General features: G+C 29.6%; 1 pseudogene; it reads left to right on the forward strand.

The window, feature by feature from the left end:
* Nucleotides 1–1578: 1578 nt before the first annotated feature.
* LOC145572265 (adenylate isopentenyltransferase 5, chloroplastic pseudogene) lies at nucleotides 1579–2570 on the forward strand (annotated as a pseudogene).
* The last annotated feature ends 13299 nt before the right edge of the window (nucleotides 2571–15869 follow it).

A 15869-nucleotide genomic window follows, 5' to 3' on the forward strand; every position in this document is an offset into this window, starting at 1 on the left:
AAGCGAATTTAAGGAGACACTTGGCAATATATTATAAAAAAAATTCCCGCCAAAATTACTTTCTAAAAATAAATTATTGTTTTGCATCTAGATTATGACTTTTATTTTATATAATTCTAAAGTAAACTTCCTAAAATATCAACTTGCACTATATAACTATTACATATATAAATATTTTTTATTATATGTTTGCAGTGTTTTAATATATTTCATGCGTTTTTATAATTGGTCAAACGATTTATTTATTTTTTGTATAATTATTACTCCTTATATTTTTATTATAATTATTCAACATCCGTGCATTGCACGGGGTTTAACCTACTGTACTTTATAGTCCTATCTATTATTAGACGAACCATACCTGGAATAATGCATTTTGGGCCCCAAGTTGAGTTGACTCCTAAGAAAGTCCAAAGGACACGGTCACTTGCAATATGAGCTGTGTTTCAATATCACCGCCATTTTCTCTACTCAATCCTCACCTTCACCTATATATACTTACATTCGTAACACATCTAGTTCATACCATTTCTAAATTCTAATCATATTTAATCAATTTGGTGCTTGTATCTTCCCATTATTCTTTTTTTTTTTTTTTGAGGAAATATCTTCCCATTATTCTAGCTGGTCTTCAACAAATTTTAAGGTAGGTTTTTACTTACGTCCATGCATGCAAATTATCATATTCCTCTACTGTACGTATAGTAAATCATGTATTTTATTACGGTTTTACGATAAGATATCCTTAATCAAATTCATATATTTTACTTCTTCAAAAATAAAAAATAATTACATAAAATTTAAACTCATATTTTATTTATATACTATTATTTTGTTTTATATTATCTTGGTTTCTTAACAATTTTCGTTTTTACTTATTTTATCATTTTCACTTTATTCTATTTTTAAAAATCTTCCCTTCTTTGTCTCTTTTACCCTACAATATGCTTATATGTCTTTCCACTCACTCTTTTTCACTTTGTATGGGTATATTTTTTTTCTTTTTAACCAATCTCCTCCTATATATTTCTCTTATTTTATCAACCTTTTCCGTACAATTATTTACTACATGAACACTTCCTCTTCAATAACTTTCAGAAACATAGGTAGAATTTACAATTAAGTTATAAACTTTCACAATTTATATGCTCTTTATGAAACTAATTAAATTACATGTGAATAAAAAGTTTCTGCATTCAACAATTTCTTATACACTATGTTCATATGTCACGAAATTAAATTCTTATAAAAATAAATAATTAAATTAATTAACTAATTATAATAAAATAAATACTTGTATATGTTTTACGATTTGAACCCGCACTAGTGATGTAGGACCAAGTACTTTGCTCTTACTACTTTATTCTCCTTTTCAATTTTAAATAAGACAAAGTTTTTGTCTTCCAATTCCAACACTTTATAAATTATAAATATATACTTGTGCATGCAACCTCTACTATACTAATAATATGCATATGTTTTATGATAAATCCTTTAATTTACAAATTGTAATTAATCAATTACTGATATACAAGTTGTTGTATTGACATACATACTTATTGGAACAGGCTGGAAACTATGAGTTCACTTCCCATGCAAATGTTGAAACAAGCACAACCATTACTAAAAATGCCAACAAGGTTGTTACGAGAAGTGCTAAACCCGTGGAAGCATCAAAGGGACAAGGTTGTGTTCGTAATGGGGGCAACTGGCACCGGAAAGTCTCGTCTTTCAATCGACCTATCCAATGCTTTTCCTGCAGAAATAATAAATTCAGATAAGATTCAAGTTTACAAAGGGTTGGACATAGTGACCAACAAGATGACAAAAGAAGAGCAATGTGGAATTCCTCACCACTTGCTAGGCATAGTAGATCAACATGTTGACTACACGGCTAAAGACTTCTCCCTCATGGCCACACATGCAGTGGAATCAATTCTCCATAAAGACAAACTCCCAATCATCGTTGGCGGATCCAACTCATACATCGAGTCATTGATTTCAAGCCCTAAATTCGGGTTTAAATCAAAGTATGATTGTTGTTTCCTATGGGTGGACGTGTGTGCACCAGTTCTATATAAATACGTGTCACACAGAGTCGATAAAATGGTTCTATCAGGTTTAGTAGATGAGGTCCGAGAAATATATGACCCATGCAACACGGATTACACTAGAGGAATACGACGGGCAATTGGAGTGCCCGAATTAGACACATATTTCAGGACCAAGCATTATTTAGATGAATCGAGTTGGGTCGAACAGCTTCATTGTGCCATAAATGAGATAAAGGGTAACACGTGCATATTAGCAAACAAACAATTGCAAAATATCAACAAATTGAAGTACGTGAAAGGGTGGAATATAAATCGAATTGATGCAACTGAGGTATTCAGGAAATGTGACAAAGAAGTTGCTGATGAAACTTGGATGAAAACGGTGACCCGACCATCAATCAAAGTTTTGACCCGTTTTCTTAATAATAACATTGATTTGGAGTCCAATTTCCCTACAAGAGTAGTAACAAGGAGTATGATTGGAAATAATAATCATGTGATTGTTACAAACTAATTAATTAATTAATTAAGCTAGTATAGTACGTGCATATATATCCAAAATAATTTGTTTATTGCTTGATTGGTTGGTTATTAAATTAGCTATGATATTAAATGACTTTTGTAGTTGTGCCTTTGTGGGAAGAGAAAATAGCTCTGGAATATGAAAATACAGAAAAAGATGTATTGTTGCTGTTGTTTTGTAAGTACTACACATATAATCATTGTATTTAGTCTAATACAGATAAATAATATAACACATACGTACAAAGTACTTAGCTTAATGAATTCCAATAGAATAATTTTAAAAAATAATGTTATCATGTAATATGTTGTTTAGTACTCTGTATACTTTGATAAAGTATATTTAATTCGTCACGAACTACCTAGCAAGCTAAGCACAAACTTTTATTAGATCGAATTGTAGGCATCATATATTGAAATTAGTCTGCCCTAGCATGTGTCAATATGCTTGGCAAATCATAGGATGAAATTGGTGAATTGAACTTGACATTATATCAATTAGCGAAGGGATAAAGTAGATAGCTGCCAACAAGTTTTTTTACGAAACTTGTAGATTGTTCATGATGAATCATTAAAGACAACTACGAAAGGGACAAAACCGAAGGCAAATACAATTTAGTCCATGAAGATTACACCTCATTCACAATGCATGAGGTTAACTCCATGTGGTCATGATACACAATAGGAGGAGTCGGGATGATGGTACAAAATTGAATCAAAAAGACAATGTTGAAATATATGGGCTTCAGTAAAAATAACGGCCGAAAGAAAATTAATTCGACTAAAATAAATAAAGGAAGGCCTAATTAAAAGGTTTGGGCTAGAATTAAAATGGCTAATGGACTTTAAAATAAAAAAGGGATTGGGCTAACAATAAAATTTGAAGCAATTTATTAATCCAACAGGCAACCCGGTCCAAATAGGGTGAAGAATAATCATCATTGGGTTTTGTTTTGAGAGACACATTTAGTAGGTGTGTACAAAGGTGTACAATCAATTTTGTACATTACTTTTGTAAAGTTGTTCTAAAATGAACAAAAGTTACGTGAATACGAATAAAAGTTACCCCAACTTAAATAAAAGTAATCTATGCTTTATTAATAAAGTTTACCCTCTTAATTGAAAGAAATAAAAATCAAATCTCAATCAGTAAAACAAAGGCCCCGTTCTCTTCACCTTAAAAAAATAATATTAAGTAAAAATAATTTCAATTCAGTAAAAATAAGTTCAGTTCAGTAAAAATAATTTCAGTTCAGTAAAAATAAGTTTAGTTCAATAAAATTCAGTTTTCTCAAAAAAAAATTATAATAGAAAATAAGTAAAAATAATTTCGGTTCAGCAAAAAATAATTTCAGTTCAGTAAAATTAATTTAAGTTCAGTAAAAATATTTAAGTTCAGCAAAGATAAATTTGTTTCAGTAAAAATAATTGCAGTTCAGCAAAAATAAGATGAAGAGAACGGGGCCTAAGTATAACACCCTTATAAAACTTATTTCATTATCTATATAATATAAAATCATGTCAAGCTTAAATTTACTCCAAAAAAGGTTCAAAGTTAGAGTTAATATAAACACCAGGCCCTAAAATTTGCCTAAAGTTGCAGATGAGGTGAGAGCCGTCAAAAGCTTACCCGATCCGAAAAATTTACCCGAATCTGATCATGAATCGACCTGTTTGACCTGAAAAAATGGTGACTTGAACTCGATATGACCCGACCTGAAACCAATCCTAGACCCAAGGTAACCCGAGTATTTTAGACCCGAACTCAAACATGAACCAACCTAGAGATAACCAGACCTGGATATAACCCGTAAATTATTGATCTGAACCAAACTCGACCTAAATCGAAATTGACCCAAACCTGTTTTAACCCATCAAAACCCAAGTATAACCCAACCTGAATTCAACCTGACCTATTACTAACCTGACTATAATTCAACTCGATCTGTTACTAACCCGACCCAAAATCAACTCGACTTGTTATTGACCCGAAATTAATTCAACCCGACCACTTCTTGACCCATTTCGAACTCACCGGACCTGTTATTGACCTGATCCAATTTCAAATTACCTTAAATTCAATTTAGACCACCTTATTAATATATAGTTATATAGTTACATATACTCTTTTCTAAAGTATTTCTACTAAAACTATGATGTTCTCAGCACAAATAAGGATATAAGATTATATTATATGAAATTCATGACAATTTGTGTGTGTCACTTGTGTTGCTACTGCTGCTTGTGCAAGCGAGTTACTATGAGAAGTTTAATAGTCAATAGTTCAATACATACCACTCCTTACATAGACTAATTATAGTCATTTGCTCATTTTTAAGTGTTAGAATATATTTAGTATTGAATCCCTACAATTATTGTACTGTATATATCTTTATTATTGTAAATATTGACTAGCTAAATAAAGATAAATACAATAATTGTTGCTATTATAGAGAATACTCAGGGGTTACTCTGTCAGTATTACAGGGATTACTTGGTCAGTGTTATAAGGATAACTTTGTTTTTTTTTACAAGCGGCCACATGGTGTGGCTAGCCGCATACAAGACGCACTAAAAAATAAGTTGAATACTATAAAGTATGAACTTATCGTAGCTAGTTTTCTACCATAAGCGGAAATAATGTGAATAGAATAGATTATGAACTTATCTTAACTATTTTTCTACAAAACATTTTCGGATGTAAGTACCTATTTTCCTTTTTCTTTTCTTCTTTTTCCTTTTTCCTTTTTCCTTTTTCTTATTTTTTCTTTCTTTTGGGTTCATGCGTGAATCACATCCACACAAAGCAATCCAAGCTTCTCCCTCGCAGCTCGCCCAGCTACCGCGTCCAGATAATTGTGCCATAAAAAAAATATAAATACTTAAATAACTTATAAAATAAGTAAAAGTATGGGGTATAATACATTGTACATCAAAAACTGACGTGGCATGTTGGAGAGGTATTTTATTGAACTATACAATTTAGACACTAAAATGACAAGTACGAAAAAAGGAATAAAAATCTTTTGTCGTGATAAGAAAATTGACGTACCATGCTGTTTACTGGCATGGCTTTACAAAAAATGTCGTGGCGCGTCAATCGCTAATTTAAGTGAAATTCCATAATTCAATTTTAACTGATTTTCTAATGTGATTTGATCTCTTAGCTACCATTTCTACGCGTTTTCTCATTCTAGACTATTTCAAAGGGCTCGGATTAGGGTTGAAGCTTGTTTTGAGTGGATTGGTCTTTGGTAAAACTGATGTGAAGGCCTGAATATGGGTTTGGACTTAGGATAAAAATATGGACAGGCTTTGAAGGATGTTTGAGTTTAAAATGGATTGGATTAAGTGGTTTAAAATGAAGATTTACTAGCCTTTCTATGAATAGAATTTCAAGCAATTATCTAATTTGATACGCATCTCGACAAAAATGGTGATAAAAGGTCACTCTTCATCAAGTTTGGGTCGGAAAGACAAATTCGAGTCGACACACATTGAATGGAGCAAATATACGCACTTCAATTAAAAATCAAAATATTCAAAAAATAAATCAATAAAAGCAAATAAATCCCTATTGTTATAAAATAAGAAGAAATATGAGATGTGGAGAGAGAATCAATCTGTATATTTTTATTCCATATGATTAGGTATATATATACATACAATATAATTAGGGTTTGGTTGGATAAGAATATAAACCCTAGATCTAGATTGTTCTTGAATGATAAAAGGGAGGATAATGGATATCCACAAATATTTCATAACACTCCCCCTTGGATGTCCATTATCGAAGATTGTGCCTCATTAAAACCTTATTAGGAAAAACCCTGTGGGATAAAAACCTAATGAAGGAAAAAGAGTACAACATTCTTCGTAATACGCTCAAAATGCTGCCTCGTTAAAAACCTTACCAGGAAAACCCAATATGGGACAAAAACCATGGTTAAGGGAAAAAGAGTGCAGCGCGTAATTTCTCCCCCTAATAAATACATAACTTGAGATCTTCTAATGCTATAAATCCAATATAGTTGAGAGTCTTCTTACATGACACAGAATAGTATCATTCCTTGATTTTCGATCCTCCCAAATCTTCAAATCTTTACGTGAACAAGTGAGTCTTCATATCACCAAACCTATAACAATAATACATGTGTTTGTCCACATTTCATTCGAAATATCTGTTTAAAGTTGCCTTAACCATTAAACTTATGCCTTCTTCTGGAGGCCGTGAATAATAGAAATTGATGATCATTATTATTTGATTAAACATTCCTTAATAATAATATGGCAACACATAATATTATTAATGTTGATTTTTCAATCTTGTATGAAATATTAATATAACACATGTAATTATATACATTGATCATGGTTCTTCTGGTCCATGATAAAACAGTCTCACGCATTAGTATCTCGTTGATTCTTTATAATATTTATAATTGACACGATAGTTCTATTTCATATACAAATAGTAATTCCCAACTAATTACTAACATTTATATGTTCAAACTTCAGGCTGAGATGTCAATGATTTAGTCACATAGACTAAAAGTTTAATAATAATTACAATATCCAAAATATAAATTTTGTAGGGCTGGATATATAAATGCGTCATACATAAGTTCTTCAGAAACTTTTCTTCTTACATGATTCATAACATGCAATTAAATCGGCGTCATCAATAATTTCATCACAATTATAAACCTATTGGAATATAAATATCTCTTTCTCATTTTCCATCAAAGTTGTAAATGTCTTACTGTAATTTGAATAAATGAACATTGATAAACACCACAATTATTGTATAGAAAGTTATGCATGCAATATGAGATACAGAGAATATGATAACATATTAAACAAATTATACAATAAGTAATGCATCTAACAACTTCGAACATATGCAATGAGTAATCCAGTAACCTATGAACTCACACATGCATATGAACATACATAAGTTTCGAAATAATGCAAGACACTGTACAGTGTGGATTTTAAAAATCCATATTTCATTGGACTTTTGGTCCATGATAAACTTTAATTATTATCATTATGTCGACATTAAAATGGACATATATTCTAGATCCCTTATTCACTAGTACATTATATCATGCATATGCATTATTTATCGGTTCCATCATATGCCGGTATCATCATATAATTCCTCAAGGTACAATTTTAATTTGCATGCTATTTTGACAATGATATCTGAATAAATTTTTCATTGGTACCATCATAATTTTTCTTACATCATAGGCCATCTATTGTAATAATTCAGATATCTACACAACTTCAAGGGTATTTCAAACACCTGGTATTAATATATTATTACACTATTAAAAGTGTCAACTGCACTATCTTGCCATATATCACATCTTTATTTTGGAACCGATTATACAATCTACACTTCAGGTGTAGTGATTCAAGTATATACAATTGGCAAGCTTTATCTCAATGTGCAACATATCATGATAACATATGGATGAAAGTTGGCTAGAAAACATTTCAAATTACCATTATATATATAGGGATCATCTGTTTAATTAATTTTTGCCAACTTACTCCAATTCTCCCCCTAAGTTGGTAAAATATCTCTTATATAGGGGCATCACAATTCTTCACCAACTTAGTATAAAAATTTGCAATAAAATTCATTTCATGGGAAGATCATAATCAACATAATTTATCATTCAAAAGAATTATATTAAACAAGCTTTTATCTCTTCCAGAGAGCAATTTTAAATCATTTTTTCATTAACTATACATTGCATAATGCATATGTATTTATTATAAAATCTTTCATAATTTGTTCTCTTTAGGAGATCAATAATTCAACATCAATGGGGAGACATATGTTGTGCAGTTGAATTTCCTTCTTTTCCTATTTCTTATGTGCTGACATACAATAGCCCCAATTAATAGAATTGTTATACAAATATAAACTTGCTTGTAATTGTCCTAGGTGATGATCTTCTGGATCACTAGAAACCTTGATAGTATGATACTAATTGAATATTCAAAATTTCCACATACAACTTGTGTTTGGTGAACTTCTAATCACCTATTACTCTTTCGTAAGAAAATTTATTCAAAACGAATATATTATCTCTTGAAATTTTCTTCAACACAAATCATTAAAAATCACAATCCAAATATAGCTCAATCTCAATGTTACGTCTTGCCATTCAATTCATTTCATATATCTGACATTGAGAGAGTGTCAGCACATTATCAAATAAAACTTTTGGTTTCCATAACGGACATTTATTGAACCCGGATGGCCTAATTTAATTATTACATCCAATCACATCTCTGAAATTAAACTTTAGTCAGTTTTCCAACACTAGTGATCACTTTATTTAACTTACTTTATGCATGGCCATGAATGTGATGTGATATTAGAACACTAACATGTGTTTCTTTATACAATTGGCAAGACAATCAATTAATATTTATTCAATAATTACTTATACTCTGCTGGAGTTTTGACTATAACTTGATACATGTTAATCTTGTTGGACATTTTATACTCTACTGGAGTCTTTTATATAATCATGGAACAATAGAATTTTACTAAAAGTTATTTCTTCTAGAAATTTAATAGGATTTATCACTTGCTTAACTTTGTCATTGTCATGGCTCCTTTTCTTTTCAAAGATACTTAATTATCTTTAGAATTTATTGATCTATCACGCTTCAGGCGTGCTATAGGTTTATCAATAATCTATGTTGTCCTCCTTTTAGGACATCAATTTTAGTTGGAGCATTTACAAATAGTATATATACGATTAATGACATTTATTTTTTATCCATCTTCAGGATGGTATCATTTCGAAATATATATGGATTAACATGTAGCCACTTCTATTAAAACAAATCGTTGACATAATGTATATAAGTACCAAACTGACCATCAATATATTTTATTATTTAGGTGCAAGGATTACATAAAATAATGGAATAGATATAATCTCCCCTTAATCCTTGCATATGGGGTATGAAATGAATCCAACAATGTTTAAATCTCTTTCACCTTTTAAGGCGTAAATTCTATTAGCAATGCCGTATCAAGCATAATAAAATTATTCTTATACACTCTTACCCAATTATATTAAACTCTTATAAGTAGGGGCATAATAAATATGTTAGGTTAGCTGCTCACAATATTGTGATTAATTTCTTGAACTCGTCATAACATTATTACTTGTTTGAATAGATATTCTTATGAACCTTTTAATGAATTATAATAAAAAAAAAAAACATACAAACAACCTTGTTATCTTTTTAAACCTCTAATTTCTCATTTACTTTCGAGATTGAGTAAATTTAGTAATCTATAAATTAAATCATCAATTTTTATAGGATCACATTAGTATTATGAATGGTATATTAGCAACATACCTTAGAAAATAATAGAAATTTCTAAATCATATATGTATCTTCATATTAATATTTTGGGTGTCTTTGACCCTTTATAAATTAAGGAACTTCAAGTCCTTTTCATGTTCAATTTACTCATCATTTTTATAAACCAACTTTATATAGACATATGAGATCATATATAACTAAATTCAATCATACATCAATCAATATTTCAGCATTATAAGCATGTCATTAGTATTAAAAGAACAAAATGTGAAACTTCAAGTCCCAAAATGGGGATGCGAATGAGTATTAGCTTGAAAGTTGACCATTTCATAGTAATTATAGGTCGGATTTCATATTATCATCCCTTACTATAATTTATCAATCAACTCCTTTTCCATCTAATTAACAAAATAAATGAATAAAATAAAACAAGATGGAATATGATTAACATAATTCGAGGTCAACTAGAAAATATCCATATAATCAATTAAGTATATGACATCATGCATTCAAATATTGCAATCTCAATCAAAAAGATAATTAAAAACAATGCTATCTATCATCAAAGAGCTAAATCATACTCATGAATTATATTTCTTGATAATGGTTTTAAATATCTTATAGCAAATATTCATATGGTCAATGAGACTATCACCCACATACAAGTAATTCCATTCATAAAATACAAGCAATATTGATCATCTTTAAAGACTTCGTTGCATTTCCATGAAAATTTAGTCCACAAAGTTTAATCCATACTCATCAAATTAAAGTCACTTAATTCAATCAAAGTTAAGCTCTTTTAACAACTAGATAGACTTATAACCCAATAAGTATTCTCCATAACAAATCAAAACTAGTGTGATACTCTTTAGTAGTGAACTTAATATACCAATATGCCGAACGCATGTCATCTATCTTACGGAGTATAAGGTCTAAACATGCCATCTAAAATAAATACTATAATTGAGGACTTATTAATTTGGAAATCACTTAGATAGATATATTTATCATAAAATATCATAAGTAATTGATATTCTTAGGATAAAGCTAATCAAGTTTGATATTGTTAGAATATGTTTATCATATACGAAGTATTCTAATCTATAAGTATTTGTATACATCTTATTTACTAATATAGTTAGTATACGTACTTTCCTCAGTGTTAGCAAACGTTTAGCTATTTTAGTGTGTCAAAGATCACTGTCAAACATTATCTTTTAGTTAGCTAATTTGTAGCCTAACTTTTAGCTTGTAAGTACATATATTCTCTTATTAGCAATATGACACTCACGGAATAAATTAATTTCTTTTATGGTATAAGATACGGTTACGATTTTAAAATCAGCAAACAAAATTATAATATAAATATATTAAAATAACATAATTTATTTACTATACCTTACATTAAACCAAACACAGAGTAAACAATATGAAGCAACCAAACTTATTCAAGATAAAACTAGGATTAATCTCAAAGTCAATCAAAACCAAGAAAATTATTAATCCGGCCAGCTTTGCAAATAAATCTATAATTCGTACTGTAATACGGAGTACAAGGTAAATTAACGAAGATGGAAAATCAGTCATCATCATATATGTGATAAAAACACTCATCACCACTTAGTTAAATTGCATATAGATATGTTACACTGCCACTACCATCAAATTACCTTTTAATATGTCAAATTATCACATCATACAAGCGTAAAATAAATAAATTAATATTAATCACTCAAGGTAGTAAGTTAAAAGAATTGGATCTAATAATACATATAAATAACTATTAAACAAAATTGCAGAAATAAGATTGCAGACTTCGGAACTACACAGTAATGCATCCTAAACTATATTAAGAAAAGGATTTAAACACTACAATATTAATCATGCATGTTACTAGATAATTAACCAAATCATAATATAGTTTTATGGTAAAGTTGCTAGTTGATTATGTCATGTTTTACTGGGTGGTAGGTTTATTAGAAAATTGAAAGCAGAAGAATATAAAAGAAACTAATCTATTGTGCAAATGATCAATTGTACTCACGTTACTCGAGAAATTCTATAACATAATCAAAATAGGGGTGACTACATACCTGATCACGGATGAATTATATATGTGTCGTAAAACTAATTCGATCAATTATATTGAGCTTTGGTGCTGATAACGTGTTATAAAATAAGAAGAAATATGAGAGATGGAGAGAGAATCAATCTGTATATTTTTATTCCATATGATAAGGTATATATATACATACAATATAATTAGGGTTTGGTTGGATAAGAATATAAACCCTAGATCTAGATTGTTCTTGAATGATACAAGGGAGGATAATGGATATCCACAAATATTTCAAGCAATTATCTGATTTGATACGCATCTCGACCAAAATGGTGATAAAAGGTCACTCTTCATCAAGTTTGGGTCGGAAAGATAAATTCGAGTCGACACACATTGAATGGAGCAAATATACGCACTTTAATTCAAAAATCAAAGTATTCAAAAAATAAATCAATAAAAGCAAAAAAATCCCTATAATTTTTTTTTCTATGTTAATATTATTTTTCCTTACAATTTTTTTTCTATGCATAATTATGAGTTTATTTTAGTAAAATGTAACTAGCTTAAGGCCCGTGCCATGCACGGTAAGTCTAATTTTTTATAAGAAAATTAAGTATATCCAACAAACAAAATTTGATAAAACATACACATCAAATAAATAGAAATTATAATGTCATAATCTGTATTATTAATAGGCAAAGCAAAAAAAATTAAACAAAAATGGATTTTTTAGGCTGCCTAAACCCGAGAAATTTTCCAGGCGAGACACTTGGTTTGATCAGGTCTAGTGCCCATATTAGAAAATACTTATTTATAAATGCATTTTTAAAAAACATAATTATTCAAACAACGGACTAGAATCTCCACTAAAACTATTATTAAAAGTTCACAAAAGTGTGTGTGTATGCGTGCACACACACATATAAATATTTTTTTTTAGTGTTTAGAGAGCCAAAGGGCGAGGGTGAGAATCGATCCCAAGATGTCCTAAAATCGGGAGGGAGTTCTAACCACTTGAGTTATCCCTCACTCTCACACATATATATATATATTAATTACAAATAATATCACACACACACATATATATATATATTAATTACAAATAATATATCACATTTTACACCTAAAAATTCATTTCTATGGAAATAAATATTACTTTGATCATTTAGGCAAAGAACAATCAATAAATGGGCAACATTAATCTATATTATTACATTTTCTATTTATGGATTGATGCTCTATATATATAATTACGTAATTTACAAAAAATAATAATAATAATAATAATTGATATTTTAACTTTCCCTATAATTAGACATATGATATAATTGTCAAACACAACATTTATTTTATAGTCATACTATATTGTAGAAATCCTTAATTTGTGATAATATATACGTAGTAGTAAAATTTCATAAACTAAATTGTAATTAATTTGAATATATAGTTATATTGAAATTGAAAAAAAATATTAGCTACAGCCTAGAGGTATTTGAAAAAAAAAAAAAAAAATTAAGTAATGTTTTAAAGTAATTTCTGTAAGATCTATTATATGAATCAATTTATTATTACTTTTTTGGCAAATTAAAATCTTATAATACCCCATTTAAAGGACAATTAAAAAGAAATTGAAATAATTATTTAGGTAAGTATTATGAACACCAAGTAAAAAGGAATATATCTGTCATAAATATAATATAAAAGATTTGGAATGATTTTATTATAGAATCAAATATTAACAAAAAAAAAAAGTTAAAAAGAAAGGGGAGTTTTGAAGGAAGAAAACAGCACCAGGATGTGACACATGTCACTCCCGGTGTCTGTTTTAATATTAAGCTTATTATTATTGATTGATTTTTTAATCGTTCTATTTCACTTCAACTTTACTAAATAAAAATTAGGAAAAAAAAATCCGACTCTAAATTCATTGAACACACTTTTGATATGTAACTTGATACAATGCAGCTGTATCTTTTGAAGCACTATGTCAGACATGGTAGTGACTGTTTGTTCATCTAATGCAATCGTATCTTCTTGAATCATTGTGGTAGTAGTGACGATTTTTTCATTCAATATGTATCTTCAGTTATATGACAAACCCGATAGTGATGATCAAACATAACTCGTCGGCCTCATCAATAAGTGCTGCATCAGATGAATCCTAACTCCTAAAATGGATAAAGGATTGATGAGGTACAAAATATGAATATTTGATAACCAAGATTTATTACATTGATGACATTGTTATACATAAATAATTATTAATCATGCATTTTTTTTTCAATGAATTTGCATTAATCAAATTAAACATAGAATCTTTAATAATTTAAAAGTATACTTTATACTTTTTTAACAGGTTATTATGGAGTATTTTCTTTTTAAATTGTAAATAGTCTATTAATTTAAAGTGGGTTTAAATTGTGGCTAATTTGTCTATGGTTAGAAATTTTTGAAGGTGAAATAGATTTTGCGTGTGTCTTACAGAAATGTATAAAATTAATACTCCCTCCGTCCCCAAAACTTCGAATTTTTTGGCTAAATTTTAGTCTCAAAATAATCGACCCATTTGCATTAAAATAACCACCAATTTACAATAATATTTGTGCAAAATTAGCTTTCCCATATAAAATTTTGTTTTTTCATGCATTTTTAATAATTTTTCTCTCTACTTTTTTACTAACCCCATTTAAATTTATCTTTCCAATATACTTTTACTTATTTTTATTTAATTTTCTTAATACCCGCGAAATTAACCCAAAAGAGTCGTTGTTTCGGGGACGGAGGGAGTAAATGATTGGATGATTATACCAAATTAAATTGTTACTATTATGGGATATATATATAACAGATAATGTTAAAATTATTATGATATGCGTGAATTTTTCTAATCATAAATTTAAGTTTAAATTTTTATAATTATAATAATAATAAGTTGTAGTAATAATAATATTTGTGCTGTGCTACCGGTTGGGTGTTCCATTGTTCTCTATCACGACGTCGTGCTCTGCTTGTTCAAGGGTTTATGTCGGGGATATTTTCGGTGATCATGCGGTGTCTTGTGCTGGTATTGTGGGCATTAAATATCGGCATAATGTTGTTCTAGATATCCTTATTGATGTTTGCTATCGGTCACGGATTTCAGCTAGAAAGGAGGTGGACATTGGGTTATCTTGAGGGAACGACGGAGCTCGCATACTTGCAGATGTGTTACTTTATTCATGGGATCGTGGTCGCGATGTCTGTGTTGACTTGATAGGGTCTTCTCCATTGACACAGTCTGGGCTTTCTGACTTTGTTCCTGGACGGGTAGTGACTGATGCGGCCAATCGGAAGCGGGTCAAGTACGAATCCAGTTGTCGAGCAATTAGGTATGGCTTCCTTCCTTTCTCTTTCTCTTCTCTTGGGGAGTTAGAAAATGAGGTTGTTGCATTGCTGAAGCGGATCCAGAAGTTCTCGAAAATTCAGGACACTAGGGAGTGTGCTGCAGCTCATATCTTTACTAGTATCGGCTTTTCTATACCTAGAGGAGTGGGGGCCCACATTGTATCTCGGCTTCCTACTAATTTTCTATAGGTTATATAACTTTGTATATTTTTGAGATATAATAATAATAATAATAATAATAATAATAATAATAACAACAACGACAACAATAATAATAAGGAAAAATTGGCCGCAACAACACCAACTATGACAAAGGTGCGTGTAGCATCACAACCTTTCGAGGGTGCACTCAACACCACAAACTACGCAGTTGGGTGCACATAACAACATAAATGACATTGGCAAAATTTAGATTTCTTATGAAAGTAAATCTTAAATATTTTTAATGCTTTTTTGTTTAATTCCATTCTACTAAATTT

Source organism: Chenopodium album, chromosome 12, assembly GCF_948465745.1.
Source record: "Chenopodium album chromosome 12, dcCheAlbu1.1, whole genome shotgun sequence".
Taxonomy (NCBI): domain Eukaryota; kingdom Viridiplantae; phylum Streptophyta; class Magnoliopsida; order Caryophyllales; family Amaranthaceae; genus Chenopodium; species Chenopodium album.